Source organism: Belonocnema kinseyi, chromosome 4 (genome assembly GCF_010883055.1).
Source record: "Belonocnema kinseyi isolate 2016_QV_RU_SX_M_011 chromosome 4, B_treatae_v1, whole genome shotgun sequence".
Lineage (NCBI taxonomy): Eukaryota > Metazoa > Arthropoda > Insecta > Hymenoptera > Cynipidae > Belonocnema > Belonocnema kinseyi.
The window spans coordinates 120,489,478-120,501,147 of NC_046660.1; positions in this window are offsets into that span (position 1 = coordinate 120,489,478).

The window sequence follows — 11,670 nt, forward strand, 5'->3', positions numbered from 1 at the left end:
TCGCTTTTTCACTGGGTTTCTTTTCTTCTTTCTTTCATTTGTAAGTTTCAAGGTAAGGCAACTTAAAAGCAGGAGGAGTCTTTCGGTAGCTGATGAGCTAATTGACGATCCGAGCTGTCTCTCTTGTACAAAAGAGGCTTTCAAGAAACGAAAGGATGAACCATGATCTTCAAGTAATGTTCAATGATGTGTGCATCCGAAGATAAAGAAAATTTTGTATATTTTGCACCATGAAGTCAGCTTTATATTATATGTATGCATGTGCCTATGAAATTTAATAGATGTTTCAATTAGTGTATCTTTAAATGCTCCAAAAATTTTCCAATCATTAATAAGATATTACTTCCCACAAACAGCCTAAGCATCGCAGAAAATCTACAATCATACAAATCTCATTTGAATAATGAGAAATTGCTTTTTTCTTTATCACCATGTGGATGGAAAGTCCTGAAAAACTTTGATTGTTGCTTTTCGCATCCGATTTTCTTTGTTCACGACCATTTGCCTTATATAAACTCTGTAATTGTCCCTGAATTATTTGTTCGTCTTTTATAAAGAACTCTGTTTTCGTTCAAGAGTACCCTGATATATAAAGAATTGCAATAACATCATGAATATTTCATTTGTTCGATATTTAAAAAGTGGTCAGCCTCTCCATCAACGTTTTGATGCGGGTCGTATCACCAACCCCTTAACTGCGAGGATCAGGATGATCAAGCGCGTTCATCTGGTCTCCGAGGCAACTGATATTATTTCCGCAGCTTGCCAGCATCCGAAAATGCTGCCTGTAATGAGACAAGAGGTTCCCGTCGAGTGAGAAGTGTTTGGTACCGGTTAGGTGTTTTTTTCTTCCTTTTAGAGTTTTCGAAGAGGACATTCGGCGTATGTCACTGGTCACTCGGGGACACCGGAGTTACGTAACTGGTTCGTAAGAATGTTTATTTGCTTAGGGGTCCTTTGTAAGGCTTCGATGAGTGTTATGACGACCTGTTACCGCCCTCGGTACTGTTCGCATATGGCTACAATAAACAACAGCTTTTAACAAGTATCGTTTCGGCTTCAAATTTGCGGCCTACAATTTCCGTGGTATGCACTGTTTAAATATCGATTACAGAAATATACCTACTAATTTTTCATTTGCCTAATTTATTTATTTAGATTTAAATAGAATTTCATTAATAATTGTTATTGTTTATAACTATCTTCTCCCATATAGTAATGCTAGGTATATGTGGTTTTTTTCTGCAATTTTTTACTTTTTGTCAACTTTTCACTCAGATCGAGTTAATAATTATATATTGCAATTTAATTAGCATAATTGTTTAAACAGTTTAATTTTTAATCTGCACTTTTTGTCAACTTTTTACTTAGAGTGAGGTAATAATTAATGAACATAATGTTTTTCAAATCATTTTTTTACAAGATTAACAAATATTTTGTTTTGAAATTATGTTACAGCCTAAACTAAATAACCGTCTGAGAAAGATTAAAAATTCTACAAAGTTAATAAATTATCTTAAGTTTTCAGATTGTTTCTAGCGTTTTTTCACTACTGACGCACACAGTGCAGATTTAAAGATGGTGCAAATATCCATTAATCTATCCCTAATTTATAGGAGATTCTAAAACTGATCGTTTTTCTTCTCAAATTGACACATACGTTTATTTATTTTCACAATATTTTTCTGTTGGACTTAACACAAAATTGATAAGTACTTTTAATTATAGGAAAGAATAGTGTATTTAAGACGGATAAGCACAGGCCTCAAAATATCTTAAGACGGTCCTGAATCTGGGATTTTCGCATCAAAAATTTCTGACCTGACCCCTCGCACTCAGTTCTTTAACTGACACCAAGTGCAATAGTTAAATCGCCGCTGCGTTCCAGTGTAAAATAATATGTATCAAAAAGATAAGGGCTATTATTATTAAGTTTTGGCGTTCAAATCAGAAGTAAAGTAAAAAATAATTACGTAACTTGTTCTAAAGTCTAAATAATATTTTGTTTAAATTCCTTTTTCAAAAATTAAAATTGTAAGCCTTCAAGAAATTCCCTGCACTAAAGTTAAACTTATTACTATTGAAGAATATTTTTGTTCAAATTTAACTATTTTTTTTTAAATTATCTTTTTGTTGCATCAAATTTATCTCTTTGGTTCAAACTTAGTTCTTTTAAATATACTTTTTTGTTTATTTAAACTTTTAGTTATAAGTATAAAGTAGTATTTTATGTATTAAAAAAATTTGCGTCTTTAAAAATCGCAAAAAAAACGTGTTAAACCTTATGGGGCTTGCTGAACCTCTAAATGTATATTTTTAAATGCATTTTTTGGGGCGATGATTCAAGTAAATTTGGGAGCGATACACATGAAAATTCGCAAAACAATTACACCAGTTTATTATGGTGTCTATACTCTATATAATCCCTTTTCACCATTGGCATTGATGGCAAATAACAGAGTTTTCAGACCATAAATACTGGATCTTGTAGATAGAATGAAGTTTTCCAGTGTAGAGCCGATGTGTTTACCAAATTTTGTGGAGGAGGGGAGGGCGGGGCAGCTTGAGCCCTCTAACCCGCTAATTATTGATACAATCATTTATGTAAATAATCCAAAAAATGCTGTTTCGATTAAAATAATTCGAGTCTTTAAAGAAAAAATACAATATTCTAGATTGAAGGATTGATAATCATATAAAGCGAAAGCATGATATAAAGTTGAGAAAAATAAATATAGATTTATTTCTAGACAAACTTTTATTTAAAGTGATAGGCATGCTTTTGAATTAACAAAATATGTTTTCACGGACAGAAATCGGTTGGAAGCCGGTCGGGCTACATTTTTCTCGAATCACCAAGCCAGGAGCCGGCCGGTTGTTGGCCGGGCCAACCCTGGTTATATCTCATGGTCGGAAGTCAACCAGACACTGGTCAGGATAATTTTTTTGTAGAAATTACACATTTTTAAGAGCCGTGACATTATCAAAGACGGAATTACGGTTCCTAGATGAATTTTTATTTAAAAAGTATAAATTGAAGATTTATTAAATGAGTTAAACAGAAATGAGCTGCTTTATATCCTTAAAAAAACATTAAATTTGTTCAATGTTTTAACTTATTAAATAACAGTGTTATCGATTCTGCTGTGTGCAGCAACAGAATCTTGCTTTCTAACCTAAAATCACCACGCGGTTTCCAACATGAAACAATTGCTACGAGATTCTATTATCAATAGTTAAAATTCTACTCCAATTTTCTCGCCAGAATTGGTCAACTTCGTTTTATTTTTAAAGGTCACCGTATTAATTACGATGAGCCTTAAAAGACAAAACATGTTACCAATTTCTCCTCTAAAGCAACAGTTTTAAACCGCTTTGTGGCCGGATTACCCGACCGGATCGCGGTCGATATTCAAGCCGAGATCCGACCAGTTTACCGTGACGTTTTTATCTGGATCCTGGGCAGTTGTCCGAACCAGTGCCCGGTTTAAACCGAGGCTATCCGGCCGGATACCAGATTAGATTCCTACGCGGGTATGAATTTTTTTTTTGGTGTTCACTGTGTCCACACGGATTGAGATATCGTGTTTAAACTTTGACGAATGAAATACATCAATAAGAAGTTTGTATACATCAATATATTGGTAATTTTAAAGAAATTTTATTTATAAATTGATGGAATAGGATATCACCATTCGAGTTATAGCACTTTGCAGATCATGTTTGGTTTGATGCATTTTAAATTTTTTGATTTGCTCATATTGAGCACTGACACCAATTTTATACTAAATTGTCTAAACCTTGAAAAAAATTAATATAAACCATAAAATTTGCACGTTCGTTGCAAATCAACAAATAAGTATCTGCACACACGTAACCTATCATTATTTTTTGGGAATTTTTAGCGATTTCTAGCGGAGAAAAAAAGAAACTTTGAACCTCGATAAAGTCGAGATCAAGTGACTAATTTCGTTTATAAAATTTTTGTGCAAAATGATTTTCATTTTTTGGTCCTAAAAATAAAAGATAAATTTCGAATTCGAAACATAGTAACACCAGCAATGTGCTAAAATTTATTAGTCGGAGTTGTACAGCCAACTTTCATAATTCTTGAGGTTGAATCGATCAGCTGATAAGTATTTTTGACAGTGAACCAACCAGCGGGACTCAGCGTCGGACCCGCCTTGTCTCATTTTGATATATACAAACGTTTCTTAGTGCTTTCTGTATAACTTCCTAACTCCTGAACACGATATCTCAATCCGTGTGGACGTAGTGAGGACAAAAAAAAAGAATTTCATTCTCTATACACAAAAATTTCATGAACGAACTGTCACTTGATCTCGACTTTATCGACGTTCAAAGTTTCTTTTTTTCTCCGCTAGAGATCGCTAAAAATGCCCAAAAAATAATGATAGGTTACGTGTGTGCAGATACTTATTTGTTGATTTGCAACAAATGTGCAAATTTTATTGCTTATATCAATTTTTTTCAAGGTTTAGACGATTTAGCATAAAACTGGTGTCAGTGCTCAATATGAGCGAATGAAAAAATCTAAAATGCATCAAACCAAAAATAATCTGCAAAGTGCTATAACTCGAATGGTAATATCCTATTCCATCAATTTATAAATAAACTTTCTTTAAAAATACCAATATATTGATGTATACAAACGTTCTTTAGTGCTTTTTATTTTATCTGTAAAAGTTTAAACGCGATAGCTCAATCCGTGTGGATACAGTGAAGCCAAACTCCTATCATAGTAGAGACAGGATGCAGTAAAGTAGGTGCTAAATACGGAGCGATATCAATGTAATTAAGAACCTATACTTTGACAGTAAAAGTGCTCGAAATCGGCGATTTTTCCACGTATAGCTTAAAAGTAGGGTCTGTGTTTAAGACAAATTAGACCCTCTTTATGGCCAAAATAACTACATTTAGGACTTGCGGCATTAAAGCAGGTTCTCTATTATCTCACACCAATCCGGATGGACAAAAATAACATTGGATATTTATCAGAAAAAATAAATCACTATATGTCATATGAACATGAAGGATATTCGCAATTACTTTACAGGCATATTATTTATATTATTTTTCTATTATGACGCTAAAGCATAGAGCACTGAAAAATCCGCAAGTACTGAGAAAGGAACCCGAGATGAAGGTCCAAAATCTTTTTAAATACGAAACAATTATTTGACTTAACAGTGTAAAAAAGTTCTTTGTCGTTAAATATTTGAAATCATTTTTGAAGAGTTCAATATAAATCGTGGTTTTGTTTTTTTAGAAGTATTCACCGCTCTACACTTTAAAATAACTTAAATCTACATATTCGAATTTAATTATGTATTATTTATTACTTAAACGAATACAATGTTAAGCTTGTCGATTTTAAAAAACAACAATATTGAAAATAATATTACTGGTTTTATAACCATGTGTCTCATCGTCTCCAAATTTGCAATAAGTAGTCAATTATTTTTCATATATTTGGGATGTTTTTATTCTTCAACAAATATGATAAAAAATTAAAACAGTAAGCATTTTCTCACGGAAATAAATGATTTTCCTCCTAAAAAAAGTGGTTTTACACGTACATAGTAATATTTTTTTAAGAAAATATTTCAAAAAATTCGACATTGTTATTGTTTAGTAACAAAAATGATCAAACCATTGAAAAAGGGGTACTGTTCCTTGGAAGAAAAATTATTTTCTCTACGAAATCATGTTGCAAATAAATGGTCCATAATACTCTAATAAAATTGTAAAACCAATCAGTAAATTTAAATTATTATAATTCTTAAATATATAAATAAACCGGAATATTTATATCGTATTTTCATTGTATATTCATGACTTATATAGTTACCTTCCCACAAGCATTGTAAAGAATGATTTATTTATACATAAATAATTAATGACAATTAGGTTGAATCTTGAATGAAATGTTTTTGTTAATTGAGTGTGAATGCAGTCATGAAGGTGACTAATGAGTTAAATTAACCTGAGTAACAAATAATTTTCACTTTATTTTCCTGAAGTTCGAACATTGTAGGCTAAGCAGATTCAAAGTAGGGTCAATATTGAAGACGAAATTAAACAGCGTGAAAGTAGGGTCTTGAATTTTAAACATGCAGGCTCTAAAGAGTCAAAGTAACTTCAGAAAAGTGTTACAGCGTCAAAGTAGGTTCTTGCATATGAATACCTTAGCATTTAAAGATTCAAAGTTGGTATGCGATATATACACTGTTAAAAACTTCTATAGCGATTTTACTATAAATGCAATGGAAGAAATATGCATATATGGTACGTGTAGTAAATATAATATACCATTATCTTGTAAAATAATATAAATGCATAGTAAAATAGAGTCCATAAAAGTTGAAAGTTCTTTGATGTATTCAAATCTTGTCAAATATTTAAAACTAAAATAATAACCTACAACTCATCGACTAATTTCTTATTTATAATCAAAGTGAAAAGTAAGGGTGGGGTTTTTATCAAAATTCACTGCCAATGTCAGAATTTTTGCGTGAGTACTGCTCTTTTTAGGTTAGCAACTGCCTTTAATTACAGAGATATCAGCATATTAAGTTCCATAGGTACTCGTAAAATATATACAAAAATACTTTCTTGTAGGATAATGAAAATAAAAAGAAATTATATCGGAAGTTTAATGTAGATTTATACTAGGAAGATCATGTACAGATAAAATATTTATCTTGAGACAGATCACAGAATAAGTTTCAGTGTCAAAACAAATTTTTCTATGCTGTTGACCTAGAAAAAAGTCAATGGATGGCTCATGCAAGCAATAAAAACAATATATACAAGTAATGCTTGAATAAAAGTTGATCAAGAAGATCTATTTTAGATGGCGATATTTGTATGCGTCCTGATATTCTGAATTGTCAACTTATTAAGTATGGTCAAAGATTAAGTTTCTCAAAGCTCTGTTGGCTTTAAGGTACACATTTTCACCGTGACACTCGCGCTGCGCGCTCTATTTTCGACAGACATTTGTAAACAGGTTTAGTTGAATCTTTTTTTCTCGTAACTTTCGTCGTTTTTCCACACATTTTTTTATTATTTTTATTTTCAATGTTATTTTTCACGAATAAAACAAATAGTACGCGTCCTATCAAGAAGTGACTAGTAACGAAATTGTACATCTTTTTTGGGATAACGATTTTGGTTAATTCATCTTTTTTCGTATTCTACATAGTTTGACCACAAAATGGAATTTTTGATTTTTCATTATTTTTGTGCAATCCAAATTTGAATTTTCGATTTTCCAAGAAAATACAAAAAAATGTTATGATAATGTTGCAGGGCTTTCAAGAACAAAATGTTTTACTTCTCTTGACTTTTTTTCATATCGTGCGTTCTTTGGCTTAAAGTTCTGATTTTCGGTTGATTTTAAACATTTTGAAAATCTTATAACTCTAAGAATACTATAGATATACGTAAATAGAATTTTTTAATTCAGAAAAAAGTTTTCTCAAAAATTTTTGAAATGTGCTCACTTCTTCAATTTGTATAAAAAATAGCTGGTTCACGAGCTCGTCCTTTCTTTAGGATCTAAAAAAAGTGTGCTAAAGATGGACTTGATCTGTTCATTTTTTTAAGAGTTATCGTTTTTACGGACGGGCGGCCGGATAGACAGACAGACAGACGCCACCGTAAAAACCTTATTTTCGGATTTATGGGTCTCGAAACGTGGAGATCCATTGAAAAACAGTGGTGTTAAATTTCGGACAATTCTAATACTTTCTCAATCATAAATGATGAGAACATAAAAATTGAAAATTTTTCTATTCAAGAATTTTGGTTTAAAAACGTACATTCCATAAATCTTTCTTCCGAATATCAATAATTGGGTATTTTAAAAAAAATATCAATTGTTTATACAAAAATAGAAGATCGTTTACCCTGATGTAAGAAGTGTTACACCAGCGAAGATTAGTATTAGAAATCACTTTGAAAACAAAAGTGATCGATCAACTCACGAATCAATGGATACTGACGATCGTAATGCAACTGAAGATTCTTCTTGGGAAGAATCAGATGATGAAAGTCCTTAATTTTTTGACCAAGACGGATTAGACGATTTTATACGTGACCTTGATCTTCCAAAAGATAAAGTTGAGCTTTGCGCTTCAAGACTCAAAGAGAGGAAACTATTGTTACCTGGCACTAGAGTAACTGTTTACAGAAATAGAGAAAAAACGTTTTTCAAGTAAGCAGTACTATTACATAATGAAAATAAGTACGCTGCAATTCCAGTAGGTCACTCAACTACACTGAAAGAATCTGATGATACTTTCCAATTGCTCCTGATAAAAATAAAATACAATGTCCATAATAGGCTTATTTGTCGTGACTTCAAAATGATAAATCTTATAATAGGTTGACAATCAGGAAACATTAAATACCCTTGTTTTCTTTGCCTTTGGGACAGTCGTGCAAGGGATGAACATTGGATAACGGAGAAATGGCCAGACAGATTAAAGTGGACAGTTGTTCAGTATAATCATGTTTACGAAAGTCTTGTTGGCAGAAAGAAAGTATTATTGCCACCACTCCATATAAAACTAGGGTTAATGAAGCAATGACGATTTGATACTTAACTTTGACATGATTTCGACTCAGAAAATAAACATATCGCATAAAGGTGTTAGTTGGGCGTATAATCTAAACAATGAATAATACAAACTACAAAATAGCCTCGGAAATGACTGGAACTTTTAATGACAAAAGGCATGCACACGGAAATTCTAAAGGTCATGTTTCAGGCGACGAATAGAGACTGGGTGTTTGGAATGCTAGGGGAGTAAATGATCTCAAGGTAAAAGAATTGCGTAAAACTATGGACGTGAAGAAATTAGACATTTTATGTGTGTCTGAAACAAAGGAAAAGGGATGCGAAACCAAAGACATAAAAAACGGCGTGTTGAAAGGCGGATTTAAAATATGGTCAGGAGTAGACTGTGAATCACATGGTAAACAAGGAGTAGGTCTGATTTTGAATGAAAGAGCACAGCTGCATCTCGGAGACCATGGTTTCGTGTCTCCCAGACTGCTGTGGGCTACAATGGAAGTAGGAATTAGAAGACTATTCATCATAGCATGCTACGCGCCGGTTGATAGTGATCCTAGAGAAGTAAAAGACGCCTTCTGGGACACTTTAAATGACACAATAAACATTTGCGAACATGGGGAAAGAATAATTCTACTAGGAGACATGAACGATTGGGTGGGCATGCAAAATCAGGATACAGAAAGAGTATTAGTTAATTTTGGGGATCCAAGAATAAACTATAATGGCGATAAATTAGTTGGTGCATGCTTAGAAAAGGGTCTGTTTATTACAAATACTTGGTTTAGGCATAAAATGATCCACATGTACACCTGGTCTAAAGGAAATAGCCGCAGTATAATTGACTTTGTTGTTGCGGATGAAAGACTAAGAGAGTTAGTCAAAGATACAAGAGTCATGAGGGGTCCTGAATGCAATACTGATCATTACCTTATGATCTCAAAAATTAACTTAGGTCGGGAATGAAGAAAAAAGAGAACCAAGAAAGCAAACCAAACGCGAATCAAAATTGAGAATCTACAGAAACCGGATGTGCGAATAAATTTCCAAAATAAGATAATCGAAAGCATAGATAGGGCAACATGGAAGGACGCCATAAAAAACAAAGATATAGAGCGCGCTGGACAATTTTACGGGATATCCTTGTTAAATGTACGATCGAAGTGTGTGGTACTGCAGTTGTAGGAAGAATGTCTGGTGATGCGTGGTGGAATGATGAAATTCAGGCTGCCCAAAAAGCAAAAAGAGAAGCGTACAAGAGAACTTTGAACATCGCAGGTCTTAGCAATGAGGAAAGAAATAGACGTACAAATGATTATAGGCGCGAAAACAGGATACTTAATTGATTAGTTAAAGAAAGTAAAGATACAATTAGAGCAGAAAAAGAGATAAAAATACAAAACGACTTTGAAGGAAGCAGGAAACTACTTTATAAAAAAATTAAAGGAAACAAAAGTACAGAAATTGTTAACATGAGAAATAGTAGGGGGGAAATGGTATATGATGCAGACGGTAGACTAGAGGCTTTCAGAGACTATTTTAGGAGACAATGCGGAGATGAAGCTATAGGACACCACAACTGCGATGTTGAACACCGCGCGATGGAAAACTCAATTAAAAAAGTCTGTGCCACTGTGGTTAGGGATATAATTAAGAACTTGAAAAACGGTAAGGCTGCCGGGGTAGACGGTATTAACCCAGAAATGCTTAAACACGGTGACGCGTTCATACCACATAGACTGTGCGAATTTATAAATTTATGTTTCGAGATGGGAGACGTTACAGACTATTGGAAAAAAGCGTTTATCGTACCAATACATAAGAGAAAGGGAGATAAAAGCGAGTGCAATAATTACAGAGGGTTTAGCTTATTAAGCACCGTAAGTAAAGTATATTTAAAAATACTTATTCGTAGGGTAATGAAAATAACAGAAGCTAAGATTTGGGAAGTCCAAAGTGGGTTTATGCCAGGAAGGTCATGCACGGATCAAATAATTAGCTCAAGGCAAATAACAAAAAAAAGTTTGAGAGTAGTAAAAAAGTTTTCTGTGCATTTTTTGACCTAGAAAAAGCTTTTGACAAGGTAGATAGAAGTAAACTTTGGGAAGTCCTGAAAGAGTATGGAGTCAACGGATCGATCCTACAAGCTATAAAAACAATATATACAGGTAGCAAAGCGAGTGTAAGAGTGAATGGGAAACTGAGTGACTGTTTCGATATTATTCAAGGAGTTAGACGAGGATGCGTTATGTCTTCTTGGTTATTTATATTATTTATGGACAAGTGTTTAAGAATGGCTCTCTTCGACGAAGAGGGCGTGGATCTTGAAACAGTAAGGGTACGTGGGTTAGCGTTTGCAGATCATAAGGTTGTTATGGCAGATTCTATCGAAGATCTACAAAGAATGTTGAATAAACTAGATGCAAACATGAAGAGCATGGGCCTCAAAATTAACGCAAATAAAACAAAAACTATTGTGTTCGAGGGAAAGAGTGAGAGAACACTATGCAATATTTTAATAAATGATGAGAGAATTGAACAAGTTGATAAGTACGTATACCTTGGTTTCTTATTTACTAGGGACGGGAATATAGATGAAAAATAAGATAGACGAATAAATGAAGATAAAAAGGTTATTGGTAGAGCAGGTCCCCTTATCAGAAGTAAAAATATATCAAATTAAGCTAAAATGGCAATACATAATTCTATATTTGTACCGACTGTACTATACGGTAGCGAAACATGGACTTATCAAGAAAAAGATAAGAGTAAAATTAACGCAATTGACATGAGATTCATGCGCATAATATACGGGAAAATCCTGTTGGACAAAGTAGGTAACGAGATAATTCTAAAAGAATGTGGTGCAGAAGAGACGCTAGTAGACACATGGGAAAGAAATCGGTTAAGATGGTTCGGACATGGTGAGAGAATGCCAAATGAACGACTAACGAATCAAGTGTATCAGGTAAAGTAAATGGCAGCGTGCCCAGAGGTAGACCGCGGAAAGAATGGTTAGAATGTGTGAATAAGATCCTAGTTAGAAGAGACATAAGAAGTCACAGAAG